This window comes from Bidens hawaiensis, unplaced genomic scaffold (assembly GCF_021521415.1).
Source record: "Bidens hawaiensis isolate Kalapana, Puna unplaced genomic scaffold, B.hawaiensis_p1.1 tig00023631_1, whole genome shotgun sequence".
In the NCBI taxonomy this organism is placed as follows: Eukaryota; Viridiplantae; Streptophyta; class Magnoliopsida; order Asterales; family Asteraceae; genus Bidens; species Bidens hawaiensis.
This window is the reverse complement of record NW_027505036.1, coordinates 274,964-289,312: the sequence shown is the minus strand read 5'-3', so window position 1 is coordinate 289,312 and position 14,349 is coordinate 274,964. Positions and strand designations below refer to the sequence as shown.

Here is a 14,349-nt window from a genome sequence, read left to right as displayed (position 1 = left end):
CAAAAGCAGTATTTAAATAATGTAAAACACATGCAAGATTTAACCCAGAGGGATAAAGAATGGTGCATATGGGCATGTATGGTCACATCACCTTTTTTTTAAAGCACCATTCCATATCACTTTTCCCTACTTTGGAAAACGTAAAGCTTATGTTTGGAGAGTTAAACACACATGCTTGAAGCTCGTACCACCCATGTGACTATGTCTCACTTTTTTATAACGCATAAATATTAAATTAATATCTTTATAGAATTTCTTTACAAAACAGGGTAGGTTGATGTAGGGATGCTTTTCTCTAATTCTATTTCTTTTTATTTTTAGATTTGTTTTGCTATCTTATAGGAATTCATATTTTGATGTTTGGTGGAACTTCAAGCTTTAATGATGATATAAACCAATTCTTACAACCTATATGGTCTGCTAAAGTAATGTGAACCTGACGCATATGACAAACTGATTATTTTCATTAGGAATGGAGGTGTCGTCAAGATCTCTGGAGTCAACCGTAATATATCGTCAAGATTTTGCTGTTCCACTGGATGTGGTCCCCCCTAGAAGATTAGCTATCCCGAGCTAAATAGGCTTGACCATGTGCTGAGGGGCTCCAAACTGAGCTGAAAGGGCTCAAACATGAACAGAATGGGCATAAAACTGAGCTGCCTCACCCCCCCAATTTTACCGAACCATGTGTATACCCAAATAGGGTGTAGACATTTGCAATTTTCTTCCCGCTTTTGCTCTTCTATGCATGCTAAACATCTTTGTGAGTTCGTATAAACTCCGATGTTATCTTGGGCCTTTCGGCCGTAATGTCTTCAACCTCCATATCGTCATCATCTTCGAACAAAACTGGTCCACCGGTGTTTTTATATCTTCCCGGTATGGATGTGCACTTGTGGCCACTATGGACTAAGTGATAGTGCTGGTTCCGATGGAACCGGGGGTGGCGGTTGCGGTGGTCTGTCGCCGTTAGTTTATAAAAATAAAATTTTGGCAATTAAAATAAATGCAAAATGTGATGATGATGTGAAAATGTTTTTGGATGTCCTCATTAGGAAAGTTTTTGGAGATTTTGAAGAATGACTACTTTTCGATATGACAGCTAGCTGTGCATGTTTTTAAAGATTCTTTGAGTTCCTTACTGTGATGGTTTTACACACACATATATTAAGTAATAGAAAGTGTCATAACACATTAACATCAAACAAAACAACACTATTTATTGTACGAAAATAAAAAAACAATATAAGGAATAGACATCTTTAATTTTAAATAAGCATTTTTAAAATTTAGTTCAGAAATAATTTAAGAAAAGTACATGGTAATTGGCTCTAAATGAAATGTTTCAATTTCAAATATTTAAAATTCAGAATAAGAAAAACATATTTAATTTCAAGTAAGCAGAATTAAAACATGATTTAAGGGTTAAATTAAAGAATTTTTTTTTCTTCATAAAATCAAACCTTGTCGAATAATTTTCCACGAAAATTAGTCAAATCAGGATTTTTTAATCTATTTCAAATTGTTTGTTTCATATATTGGCCATATCAAAACCCATCAGATAAAGATAAGATAATTGTTGTCAATCAATCCTCTCAAAACCCTACCAGACACACTCAAACACATCAAATCCAATGGAGAGAATCAACGTGGCAGTGCTCTCTGTCGCCGGAAGATCTCAAAACCAGCCCCTGGAGAATCCAAGCCAACTCCATATTCTTCGCTAATCCTCCCAACAAGTTCGATTTCGGTACCATTTCATCTCCTTCTCCTCTTCAATTTGATTATTATTCTGTTTTCGATATGAAATCTGGTACCAGTGATGCCTAATTGACTACTTTCTAGCTATATAATTGACGCTTTGTAGATTTTACTTGGTTATCGATTTTCCTAATAAATGTGTGCGATAGTTATGCCTATGGAATGGATGCCAATTTTTGAGTACAAATTGGAGCTTATAACTATGTGGTCGATATCGGTGCTATAGCGGTTATCGGATCTCTAGCAGAATATCTGTCAAAATAGCCCGATACTGGACTGATAGATCACTGATTTTCCCGATGTCAGTTTTTAACTCTTCATTGTCAATTTTTAGTGTTTGATGTTAGTGTTTTGAGTCTTAATTAGTTCCTACTTGCTACAATTGTTAGTGTTTTGTAAGTTGCAAAAGCTTAATATGTTAATGTTAGGAGAGTATACTGAATTGCTAGTGTTAAATTGCTATATATATATATATCAATTCTACATGATGTTAAAATTACTGATATCCCACTGCGATAACCGATATCCCAAATGTAGGTCCTTGACCGATATCTGATATTTCTACACATTAACTGCATAGGATTTAGGCTTATAACGACTTCTACTAGAATTATTTATATATTTTCTGACCCCTAGATACATCTATGTATTCAGTGGTAGTTACTAGTTTGATCCAACAGTCAAGTTTTGATGTATACTGCTGGATTGAGTAGAGTTGAGATTTGCTTACAGCTATATCAGTTCAAGCTGTTTGATATGAAATGCTGATTTCGTTGAACAAAATAACGAGTTCTGTAAGTTGAATGATATTTGCATTAAATCCGAGCCAAACTTGCAGTTGTTTTATACTTGTAAGGATTAATATGCAGCTTTTTGGGAAAATGAGTGACCGGTGAGTATCTAGTTTGATTTCTAACATTTTTCCTTTGTATTATATCGGTTAGACCGGATTTTCAGGGAGGATTGTAGAACTGTGGATGTTTATGAGTCAAGAACGAAAGCTATTGTTGCAGCAGCTATCGGTGGTTTTAACGGTATGTTTTAAATAATCAGTAGTCTAATGATGCGGTTTCTTATTCGGTATCTTTTTTTAGTTTCAACACAATCAAGCCTGATAAGCACATATCATTTGACTCAACACCATGCTTTATATTTGGAATAAAATTTATCACATGTTGAAAACTTGGTTTCTGAGACTGATATTTCACTGTTTTAGGTTGACCTAATGCTCCTTTCTTAACAGTTAACAAGGGACTGTAATTTAATACATGATATGAAGCTTAATAACTTTCATGTGCAAACTATAGCAGCTTTGAATTTAACACCATTTTCATTTTATTTGAATCTAAAGTGTGTTCTAATTTGTTGGGTCTCTATATTATTCACAGCCGTCATATCATTTTGTAATATTCTCTCTCACTATTAATGGAAATCATTTATTGATTGAACCTCATATTTTGCATTTATTATGTTTTGTTTGCTAATTGATGACTAGCAGTGTAGATTACGCTTGCACTATTAGTTAGATCTTCATTATTAATTGTTAGAAAAACCCGATCCTGACATAAGTTTAAGTTCAAATGGCATCCACCATGTTCAATATCCAAAAGTAATGCAAATTTTTGTGGAGGGAGTCGAAGATAGGCTTCTTATCTAACTAGCAATATGAAGAACTAATGAGTCATGCGTAAAGATTGCTTTAGATAAATCTTGGTTGATCCTTTCTTTGTATTTTCCGACCAAAAGATCTACATGCCGTACATTTACGTATTGATGATGTGATAAAGGGTAATATGTGACTGTTTTAAACGTTTCTATAAACAAAAGCAACATATTCAAGATTTTGTTATCTATATAGTTTTTTCCCGTCAAACATCTCTATTGCAAATAGCCAAATATCACAGGACGCCCCGAATGGAAAGGCTATAATTTTGAAGACAATATGCTATCACTCCCTTTATAATAGGATGTGTGAAATGTAAGCATGTTTGTTGGTTATTGACTTATTATAAGTCACTTAGACACATGCATCGCCTTGTTTCAATTTGTTCCTTATTGATTATCATGGGACCTAATATGAAAACAATTAGCTTTGAAAACCATGATATTGCTATCTTCTTTTACTAAATTGAGCTTAGGAAAAAAAACACTTTCAGTTATCTATATATGTAATGCTTATTTATTAAATATTGATGCTTTGTTTAGGCACTGTTTTTGCTTATGGACAAACTAACAGTGGCAAAACACATACTATGCGTGGGTCTAGTGCTGAACCTGGAGTCATCCCTCTAGCAGTGCATGATCTCTTTGACATGATGCAGCAGGTAGTTTTCTTTCAGTTTTATAGTATTAACTTTGTGAAACTTAAACTTTCTTTTTTAGTATTGAAAATAAATATCCAGTACAAGAAATGGTATCCACACCGAGAACTGCCGGTGATTTAGTATCCTGCTTACTGGGTTCCTTTATTTTGTTTTAAAGGAAATAGACCGGGAGTTTCTTTTGAGGATGTCCTACATGGAGATCTACAACGAGGAAATAAATGATTTGTTGGCCCCTGAACACCGAAAGCTACAAATTCATGAAAGCATTGAGGTACAAGTTTAAAAATGGCCATTTTCTTTTTCTTTTTAACCGCTCTCTGTTTCATAGTTTTCTCTAATTATGTTGTTATATGTAGCGTGGCATATTTGTTGCTGGCTTAAAAGAAGAAATTGTTACTAGCCCCAAGCAAGTGCTTGAATTTATGGAGTTCGGAGAGGGTAAGTTTTATAAAAGCTCACACTTTTATGTGATGCCATACTTTATCTCATTTTTAAAACAATCTTATTACTATTTACTAAGTTTCTATCAGCTTCACTATTTTTGTCAAAAGTGTCTAGTCTCTTTTTCCTCTGATTAAATGGTTTTCTATTATTTTTAAAGATCTCATATTCTGCTTGGTTATTTGTTTTTCTAATCTGTAGCCCATCGTCATATTGGGGAGACAAATATGAATTTACACAGCAGTAGGTCTCATACCATTTTCCGCATGGTATGGTTACTATTTATCTTAACTTTTTCTTCACATGAATTTGTGCTGGTCCATGATATAAAATCTGGTCTGTACAGATTATTGAGAGCAGGGATAAAGTTGAAGATGAAAATGCTGAGAATTCTTGTGATGCTGTTCGTGTATCGGTTTTGGTATGCATTATGCAACAAACAAATATTCGTCTTAATTCACATCATATACAGTACTCTCTTTTGCTGATATATATATTTTTTATTTGTATGCTATCTAAGAACTTGGTAGACCTTGCTGGTTCAGAACGAGCTGCTAAAACTGGTGCAGAAGGTGTTAGGTTAAAAGAGGGTGCCCACATCAACAAAAGCTTAATGACACTTGGAACTGTGATTAAAAAGCTAAGGGGGTGTTTGTTTTTTCTTCAAACATCTTCAAGGGAGCTAATGTCTGCACGCGCGCAGACATTACCCTTGAAGACTGTTTGTTTTTTTTCTTAAAACAGATCTTAAGTTATCTTCTTTCATCTTAAAAGAAAAGCAAAGAAATCTTGCTTAAAACATCTTCGCAAAAAAATCATACTCTTATCCCTTTGAAGCCACCCTCTCATCCACTCCTCCCACCACCGTCCGCCACCACCACCCACCGTACGCCACCACCACCATCCCCCACTGCCACCGTCCACCACCATCCACCGCCACTACCCACCGTCCGCCGCCACTACCAGCATCCACCACCACTACCCATCGTCCGCCACCACCACCACCACCACCATCCATCACAGCCACCACCAATCACCACCGTCCACCACCCACCACAACCGTTCATCACCACCACCACCCACTGTCGGACGCCATCACCGTCAACTACCACCGTCCACCACCCACCAAAACCGTCCATTACCACCACCCACTGTCCACCACCACCATCCATCGCCACTACCCACCGTCCGCCGCCACAATTTTATTATTATATTTTCTATGTAACTTGAATAAATGACTTCTATCTTGTGAGATAAGTTTGACAGTTATGCAGACAGTATCAGCTTATAAAAACAAACAGTCTTATATTTTCAGCTTGCAGATCTTCAGACCACATCTTCAGTTGCAGACATGAAAACAGATGAAATCAGCTTGCAGACAGTTTATGTCTGCAAAAACAAACAGCACCTAAGTGAAGGTGCTGAAAGCCAAGGGTAGGTTTGATATCCACATTTATAAATTTGTAACTCCTGACCCACTTTTATAATATCTTACTGTTAAATATAGGGGTCATGTTCCTTACCGAGATAGCAAACTTACACGTATCTTGCAGCCTGCGCTGGGTGGGAATGCAAACACAGCCATCATTTGTAACATCACTCTAGCACAGGTGCACTTAAATTTTAGCATGAACTATTTAACAACATTACTGTTAGGTTTCACTAACATTAGTGAATTGAATTTTTGTATATCTTCCTCAAGCTAAAGATATATTTTTTTTTAAATATCTTTAGCGTCATGGATCTCTTTTTTCATTGAATGACAGATTCATGCTGATGAGACTAAAAGCAGCCTTATGTTTGCAAGCCGAGCTTTACGCGTCACTAACTGTGTTCATGTGAACGAGGTTTGCATTTAACAAGAAATGTCATATATTTTTTGTCATGTAATTCACTCTTCTCTGATCTCTCAACTCTATACTATATTTCTTGTTATTTGGCAGATTTTAACAGATGCCGCTTTATTAAAACGGCAAAAGAAAGAAATTGAGGAGCTTCGAGCAAAGTTACAGGTTCACTATTCATGCCTGAAAATTTTTTAACTTAAACTTGATTGCTAATTTTTTATTCAATGTTGGTATAATCTTTTTATTTTTTTTTATTTTTCATTTTGTACTATCTTTTAGGGTTCTCATTCAGATCACTTAGGAGAGGAGATACTCAACTTTAGGAATACTTTGTTACAGGTTGATAGATCTTAACTAGCTGTTTGCCATATTATGAACCTGTTGTATGTATGCATGTATGTATGTATGTATTGTTAAATACAATATTGCCATGTAGAGTGAATTAGAGAGGGAGAGAATAGCTCTGGAGCTAGAAGAGGAAAAGAAAGCTCAAGCTGAAAGGGATAGGATGTTGCTTCAGCAAGCAAAGAAGATTCAGAACTTGAGTTCTATGGTTTTGTGCTCTAATAGAGATGAAGCTACCAGTCAGCGCAAAAAGGTTTGATTAAATAAATTTATTTTCTTTTCTGTTTTGTCTTTACTTGGAGATCCCTTTTTCTTAATATTCTGCTTGAAATATACCAGAGTTTGTTTTTTGGATTACATATTTGAAACATTTTGTTTCCCAATTTTTGTCTAAAAAGGAAAAGAGGCGTGAGACCTGGTGTCCAGGGAAACTTCCAGAAAAGATCGTGAACAAGGTAATAATAATATATTCTACCACATGTTTCATTTGCATCATGTCATATGATGCGATATTTAGTTGTTTTTTTCTATTCTTGCTTAGTCTAAAATGTATCCATGGTCTCCAGTTACCTTCCACCATCCCAAGACAAGCTTCTGCAGTAAAACCTGTTAGAAATGAACGTGAAAGAGGACCACTTTTACCTTTTGATGAGCTAGTATATGATAACAATTCAAATGCAATTAAGCAGGAGAGAGATTGTAACAACGTGGGCTCCGTTGACTTTGGCCTTCCAAATCCGAGATCATTGATACATGTTACAAGCAGAAAAAAAGCAACTGCCAGAAAAAAGAGCTTACCTGTGGTTAGTTTTACATATCTTTCAAAATTATGTAGGAATGCATGTAATTATTCTTTTTTCTTTGCAGGAAAGTGCTGAATTAACAGAAATGCGAGAAGAATATGAGAACTTGCTTTTACAATTTGAAACTCAGGTAATTGTAGTTTCTGCTGCTTTTTATAAAAAAAACAGTACATTTCGTCTCATTATTGTTGATGTTTTATTGTTAAAGAGAACAAGGAGTGAAATTGAAATTGACTACTTAAAGAAGACTTGTGGAAACTGAAAAAACAAAAAAAATGGAAGCAAGTCATGTTATCAAGCAACTTCAGGAAAAGGTTGGTTGCTTATTTTTTAATATTTCTTGGTTGGGATGGGTTTTTACGTTGATGTTTGGTGAATCTTTTCTTCTAATCTAATGTAGATTGCAATGTTGGAGATGGAAAAGTCTTCAGGGTCTGCTATTGTATTAGAAACAGACATAAACATGCAGAGTTTGGAGTCTGTTATTGTATTAGAAACAGACAAGAATACATCAAAGTCATCTAATGATGAGATTGCTCTGCTAACAGATGCAATGTCAAAGGTAATGGTCAAGTTTTCTTTTTTCTTTCTTTATTTACACATTAAATATTTTTCATTGGAATTTTTTGTATTTTCTAATTTCTAATAATTGATAATGCTTGCATTTCTTTAAGGTTAAGAAAGAATTGGAGGCCTGCAGAGAAGAATGCCAGGCCATCAGTGCAAAACTAGCTTTTGCAGAAGAGAAAGTGGAAGTGGAGAAGTCGTGCAGTGTGGAAAAATCACTTGAAATAGAGCAGTTAAAGAATGATATTAAGTTGCTTGATGATCAAAAAAGAGCAACCGAAGATGTAAGTTTCAGACCATATATATAATAATAGTGGTAGTGGTAGTGGTAGAAATATTGCAGTCGACGGTAATCCTGTAAATTTATATTTATCTTTTGAGACGAGTTTTCATTTCAACGTCTAGTGAACCTTTTCTTCATGTTATAATGCAGATTACGAAGTTGGAAATGGAAAGGACTACAAGATTGCAGAATTTCGAATCTGCCAAGAATAAACAAGAAGAGGTTTGACTTCATGAATCATTGATTTAGTACTTTAGGAATTTATGTTTGTGATAAGAAAAAAACTTCATATTATTAATTTAGTTTTTAGCATAAAATATGTTACTTTTGTATTTCTAAAAGGACGTATTATTATTAGCGTGAAAACCCCACGCAAGACGAAACAAAAATGTTCTGGTTTAATCAGTTTATTTTGCATCTTGTAGCTGTACGCGGAGCTCCTGGCTGCACAAGAGGAAGCAAGTTTGACTTGTCAACAACTTACTTTAATGGTATCTATTATCACACTTAACCTATTCTCATGATAATGATTGATATGCTAACATCATCTGAAGTGGGTATCTATCAGTAAAACCTACAAGAGTAAGAATGGAAGTAAATATTATAAAAGTTGAACAGAACCTCAACACCCATTATAAAGCAGCTGATAAATTCTGAATTTCAATTTTATTGTTACTCTTACCGCACGAAACTCACATAATTCCATGTAGGATGAGAAGTTGTCAGCAGACGTTCAGGAAATAACGTTTGAAATTCAACATTCAAAAACTATTGTTGAGTCAATGATGGATGAACATATACAAAGCTGTTCTACAATGTCAGAACTTATCGCTGTGAGTCTTTTCAAGTTCATGATCTTTAATTATAAACCTGGTAAGTGATGTTAATATCATGATGTATTACAGTTTGTTAATAATTTTCGCAGGGTGTTAGATCTTTCTCTGCCGTTGACTTTATTCAAATAAAAACACTACTTGGTGACTATGAAAAACTTCTTTCTGGCATGAAAGCCAAAGTAGACGACCTTGAACGTGAACAGGTATGATTCATTTTGCTTACAAACGGGCCGTTTCGGGTGACTTTATATATCTAACGGATCAAATAACTAAAAAGATGCTTATAAGGAAATGGGTCGTGCTCACAGGTTGGCGGGTAACGGGTTCAACCTGACACAAACCCGGAAATTGTGTCAGACATATCACATATGAATCCAAACATGACACAAATATTCGCGGGTTGACACGAAGATGAAGCATTTAATTTAACCCGTATTGTTTTTTTGCATATAAATACTTTTGGTTTACATTTTTACAACAAAAAATTTGAATGCATATAACACAGTTACATATTAAGTACAAAATCATATGTTAATTTCTCTTTTAAAGTCTAGATTTTGGCATAACATACCCAACCAATTTAATTTATAACAAAAAATACATTTTCATATATATTATAAAAATTGCAAATCTGTGGGGTCAACACAAACACGATTTGTTTAGCTAAAAAAGTTTGACCAAACTCAAACCTGCGAATTTTGTGTTAGGTTTGTGTCATGTCAGAAATTCGCACCTGTTGTTGAATGTTGCTCAAAGTCTTAAGACTCTATTTAATATTCGTGAAACCTCCTAATTCACTATCTCCAAAGTGATCATCATTTGTAAATATACTTTGCAAAAAAGAAGATATTCATGATAAAATTATTTGGATTTTGTACAAAAAAATGTTTTTGGTCAACTCAACCCATTTTGACCGATACAAAATAATTACACATGTTGACCTGTTATTCAACTGGCACTTTCATCTTCACATTTCTGATGTTTTGTGGTTGTAGCTTCTTATGTACAATCAATCTGAGGACCTGCAGAAACAGATAGAAGAAGCATTATTAAATAATGAAAATTCTGCAAGGGCTTTAACAGTATGTCAACCAGCAACTCCATGCTCTCACTTCCACCAAACACCATCTGAATTTATTTATTTTTGTCTTCCAGGAACTTTCTGAACAATATGAAACAGAAAAAAATAAACTTTTTTCTGACATTGAAGCACTCCAATATGAAATATCACACCTGTCATCTTCTGCATTAGCTAAAGAAAAGGAAAGTATGAGAAAAGACCTTGAGAAAACAAAAACAAAACTCAAAGAAACTGAGTCTAAGTTAAGAAATGCCCTTCAAGAGAAAACAAAGCTAGAGGTAAATTTTTCATTATTTGAGATTCAGTGCAATGATTAACCAAAAGCTTTGACTAATTGCATATTTAAATATCTTATATATAGAGTGAAAACGCATCTGCAGAGAGAGAAATTAAACGGTTACACAGTCAGAAGGCTGTTCTTGAACGTGACATGACAAAGCGTGAGACAATTGCTGGGAGAAGGCGTGATTCGGTTATGGATAGAAAGCGTGATTCGGTTATGGATAGAAGGCGTGATTCGGTTATGGATAGAAGCTCAAATATCTTTGACTCAAGAAAAGTCAAAGGTCCCACTGTTGATCAGGTGATTTGAAGTTGGTTTATCATTGTGTAAGATAATTTATTGATGCATGAAAATAGGGTCTGTTTAAGTGGACATACGAGATAATTCTATAAATGATGCCACTTTATAACATCAACATCTCTTTTTAACATCAAAAGTAGGCTTGTAAACGAATACGAACGGAGCATGTTCGTGTTCGTTTGTATGCTTAACTTTAACCGAACAAACGATTGAAGACGAGCAATTAAACGAACAGGGTTTTCTTGTTCATGTGTTTGCTCGTTAAGAAAATGAACGTGCGCGTGCTTGTTCATGCTCATTCGTTCACAGTATAAAGAATGGTACATGAACGTTAATGGACGAACATAACTGAAGTATTGAACATAGACAAACGGGCGTAACTGATCTAAAATCATTTAAAAGTAATGTGAAGAACACTGTGTTGGGCCTAAAAAGTTACTAAAAATTAGATTTGTAACGGGTCAAAAAAATTTAGACAAATATGTTTACAAAACTAAACAAACATGAACTAACGAACCTAAATGAAAGTAAATGAATGAACTTTCACGAACATAAATGAGCGAACGAACGGGGCATGTGTTCGTGTTCGTTCATTTAAGTAATGAACAAAATTTTATTGTTCATGTTCGTTGTTTATAAAGTAATAAACATAAACGAACTTTCTGCGAATGATTTACTGAACTCGGTCCGTTTACAGGCCTAATCAAAATGCTTGCTAGCATGTAAGCTATCTGGATCTCATACCTAGTTATCAGCTTAATAATATAATTGATTTCCATTGTTCATTTTTCAGGAAGAGTACAGAAAACTTGAAGTGCTTGCATTTGAGATGGAGACAACTATTGGTTCTCTAGAAGAACAATTAGCAACCGCTAATGACGAAAATCAGCAGGCGATGTTAAGATCTGAAACACTGATCTTTGAAGTAGAAGAATTATCTGAAAAACTAAACTTTTCAAACTCAGAATTGCAAAGATTAGAGGATCTGGTTTCAAGTCTTGTAAGTTATTCTGATTTTCGTTTGCATTTTGAATATATTTTAAATCTTTGATTTTATTATTAAAAATTATTATTCTTTATCGTTTTAGAGGGCCGAATTGGAAGAGGCACGACAATGCAATGAGAATACAAATAGTTATATTAACAGGTTGTTGGAGGAAAAGGAAGAAATGGCTATGGTATTATTTTATTATTCGTTGGTTTTAAAGCTGAATTTCTATTCAGTTGATTTATTATAACACCTTGAGTAACATGCAGCAACTTACTGAAGCTCTTCTGGCAATTGAAGAAGAAAGGGCGATATGGTCAATGACAGAAAAAGCTTCAATTGAAGCCATCGAAAACAAATCAAAATCATATAAGGCTGAAATTGATCTGTTAACAGATGCAATGTCTAAGGTATTGGTCAAGTTCTCCTTTTTGTATACATATTACAATGATTAATAATGTTAGGCATTTCTTAAAGGCTAAGAAAGAATTGGAGGCCTGTAGAGAAAATTGCCAGGTCATCAGTGAAAAGCTGGCTTCTTCTGAGGAGAGAGTGAAAGTGGAGAAGGCGTGCAGTGTTGAAAAATCACTTGAACTTGACCAGCTAAAAAATGATATTAAGCTGCTTGATGATCATAGAAGAGTAACCGAAGATGTAAGTTTTTCAAACCATATATAAGTATGTGTGTGTGTGTGTGTGTGTGTGTGTGTGTCTTACATGCAATGATAATTCTTCAGGCTTTGAAGTCAAAACTAGAAGCTCTTTCTTTGGATCATCGAAATGCATGCGAAAAAGTCGATGCACTTACGACAGATTTAAATGCACTTAAAAAGGAAAGAGATGACCTGGCGGTCAAAGTGAAGGAGCTTGGCCAAACTTCAGCTCCTGTAGATGATATCAAGGTTTCACTTTACTTTCTTATGACAGTCAAGCAAAAATATCACACTTAACAGTTAACACTAATTCTGTAAACTTATATTTATAGAAATTACAAAATCAGCTTCTTGAAATTACCAAAGAACGAGATCAAGTGCTGACTCAGATTAAAGTACTGCAAAAAGAAAAAGCCGAGCAGCAATTGCTCATGGAAAAATGTAATGAAAAGGTAAAAATCTTAAGCTTCATTGTTGTTATCTAGAATTTCATTTGATTATTTGATGATATATTAATATTTTGGTTCTAACTCAGATTAAAGTACTGCAAAATCATAAAGCTGAGCAGCAATCACTCATGGAAAAATACAATGAAAAGGTAAAAAACTTAAGCTTCATTGTTATCAAGAATTTCATTTGATTATTTGATGATATATTAATATTTTGGTTCTATTTTAATCAGCTCTTAAATGCAAAAGCTGAGGTTAAGGATCTAAAAATGAAACTATCCACTCAAGAACCCAAGAATCATAATGTAAGCTTCTTATTACTGGTCAAGCAACTCAGATATGACTTATTTTATTTTTTAGCATTATTATTATTATTATTATTGTTGTTGTTTTTAATTTTTAAACAGGAGGATAAAACCAAAAACAACATGCAGTCAGCAAAACTGAGAATGAGGCTGCACGGGGCACAAACAAAGCTAGATAGTATTCGGGTGAGGTGTAAAGAACAAGCACAAGAGAGAGATTACATGCATAAACAATTTGAAGAAGCTACAATGAAGTTAAAGAAAGAGTTGGCGTCACGTGGAAGTGAAATTCTCAACCTCAAGAAACAGCTTACTGTTTCCTTATGAGTTTTGTTTGTGTACATAGTTTAACATAAATTGGAAAATATCTGTTATCATTTTTGGAGGTAGTAGATTATGGGAGGATAATAAGGGTCTAAAAGTTTATTTGTATTCTGTGTACTGTGATGTTTACGTTGCTAGCATCAAGTGTAGACTAAATCAAGAAACTGTAATTTTGCATTTTATACTCTTGTAACTTGTTATTTAGTTTTATATGATTGTTAACTTTAAATGAGCTCAAATTAAATTGATAACTTAATTCTGTTTTGTGTTGATGGTAAATCGACATAGCGTGGGCTAGTTTTCAAAACATTGATTGAAACTTTATTTTCTGTTAACCTCTCTAACAAAAAAAAGTTATTGCCACAAAAGTATACTTAATTTAAGCTACCAAGCACAAAGTCTAAATACATGGTACTTGGTTAACAAATACACCAATTCTAAACAGCATTGTAGTTAAAATTTTATAATCAATTTTTAAGTAGGATAACAAATCACATTGTGAGAACAGAATAAAAGCGTATACTTCCAAATTTGATATGCGGGACTGGTACAAATGTTTATGCAATTTTCTACTTTAAATGTTAATAATACTTAAAATTGATTTGGTATTGAACGGTTCCTTTTGGACCAAACCAAAACCAACAATTTGGAGTTTTTATAAGAGAAAGAAAAACATAAATTACAGTTTCTTACTGACTGAAACAATGGGAATGCCCTACATTGTTCTTAGGTTTTCGAAAAATAACAGCGGAGATGAAA

General features: G+C 34.2%; 1 pseudogene across 1 annotated transcript; it reads left to right on the top strand.

The window, feature by feature from the left end:
* The first annotated feature begins 885 nt into the window (after positions 1 to 885).
* On the top strand, positions 886 to 13,647 carry LOC143610056 (kinesin-like protein KIN-7O; annotated as a pseudogene). The gene is made up of 35 exons (XR_013149520.1): positions 886 to 958; positions 2,706 to 2,795; positions 3,967 to 4,085; positions 4,243 to 4,356; positions 4,442 to 4,523; positions 4,728 to 4,795; positions 4,873 to 4,947; positions 5,047 to 5,174; positions 5,940 to 5,960; positions 6,034 to 6,136; positions 6,293 to 6,373; positions 6,470 to 6,538; positions 6,653 to 6,712; positions 6,810 to 6,971; positions 7,117 to 7,173; positions 7,285 to 7,521; positions 7,586 to 7,651; positions 7,730 to 7,835; positions 7,922 to 8,134; positions 8,196 to 8,372; positions 8,522 to 8,593; positions 8,797 to 8,862; positions 9,082 to 9,204; positions 9,297 to 9,410; positions 10,203 to 10,289; positions 10,363 to 10,566; positions 10,650 to 10,871; positions 11,665 to 11,871; positions 11,960 to 12,049; positions 12,129 to 12,269; positions 12,337 to 12,513; positions 12,597 to 12,761; positions 12,845 to 12,964; positions 13,195 to 13,266; positions 13,369 to 13,647. The product of XR_013149520.1 is annotated as a kinesin-like protein KIN-7O (transcript).
* Positions 13,648 to 14,349: the final 702 nt, after the last annotated feature.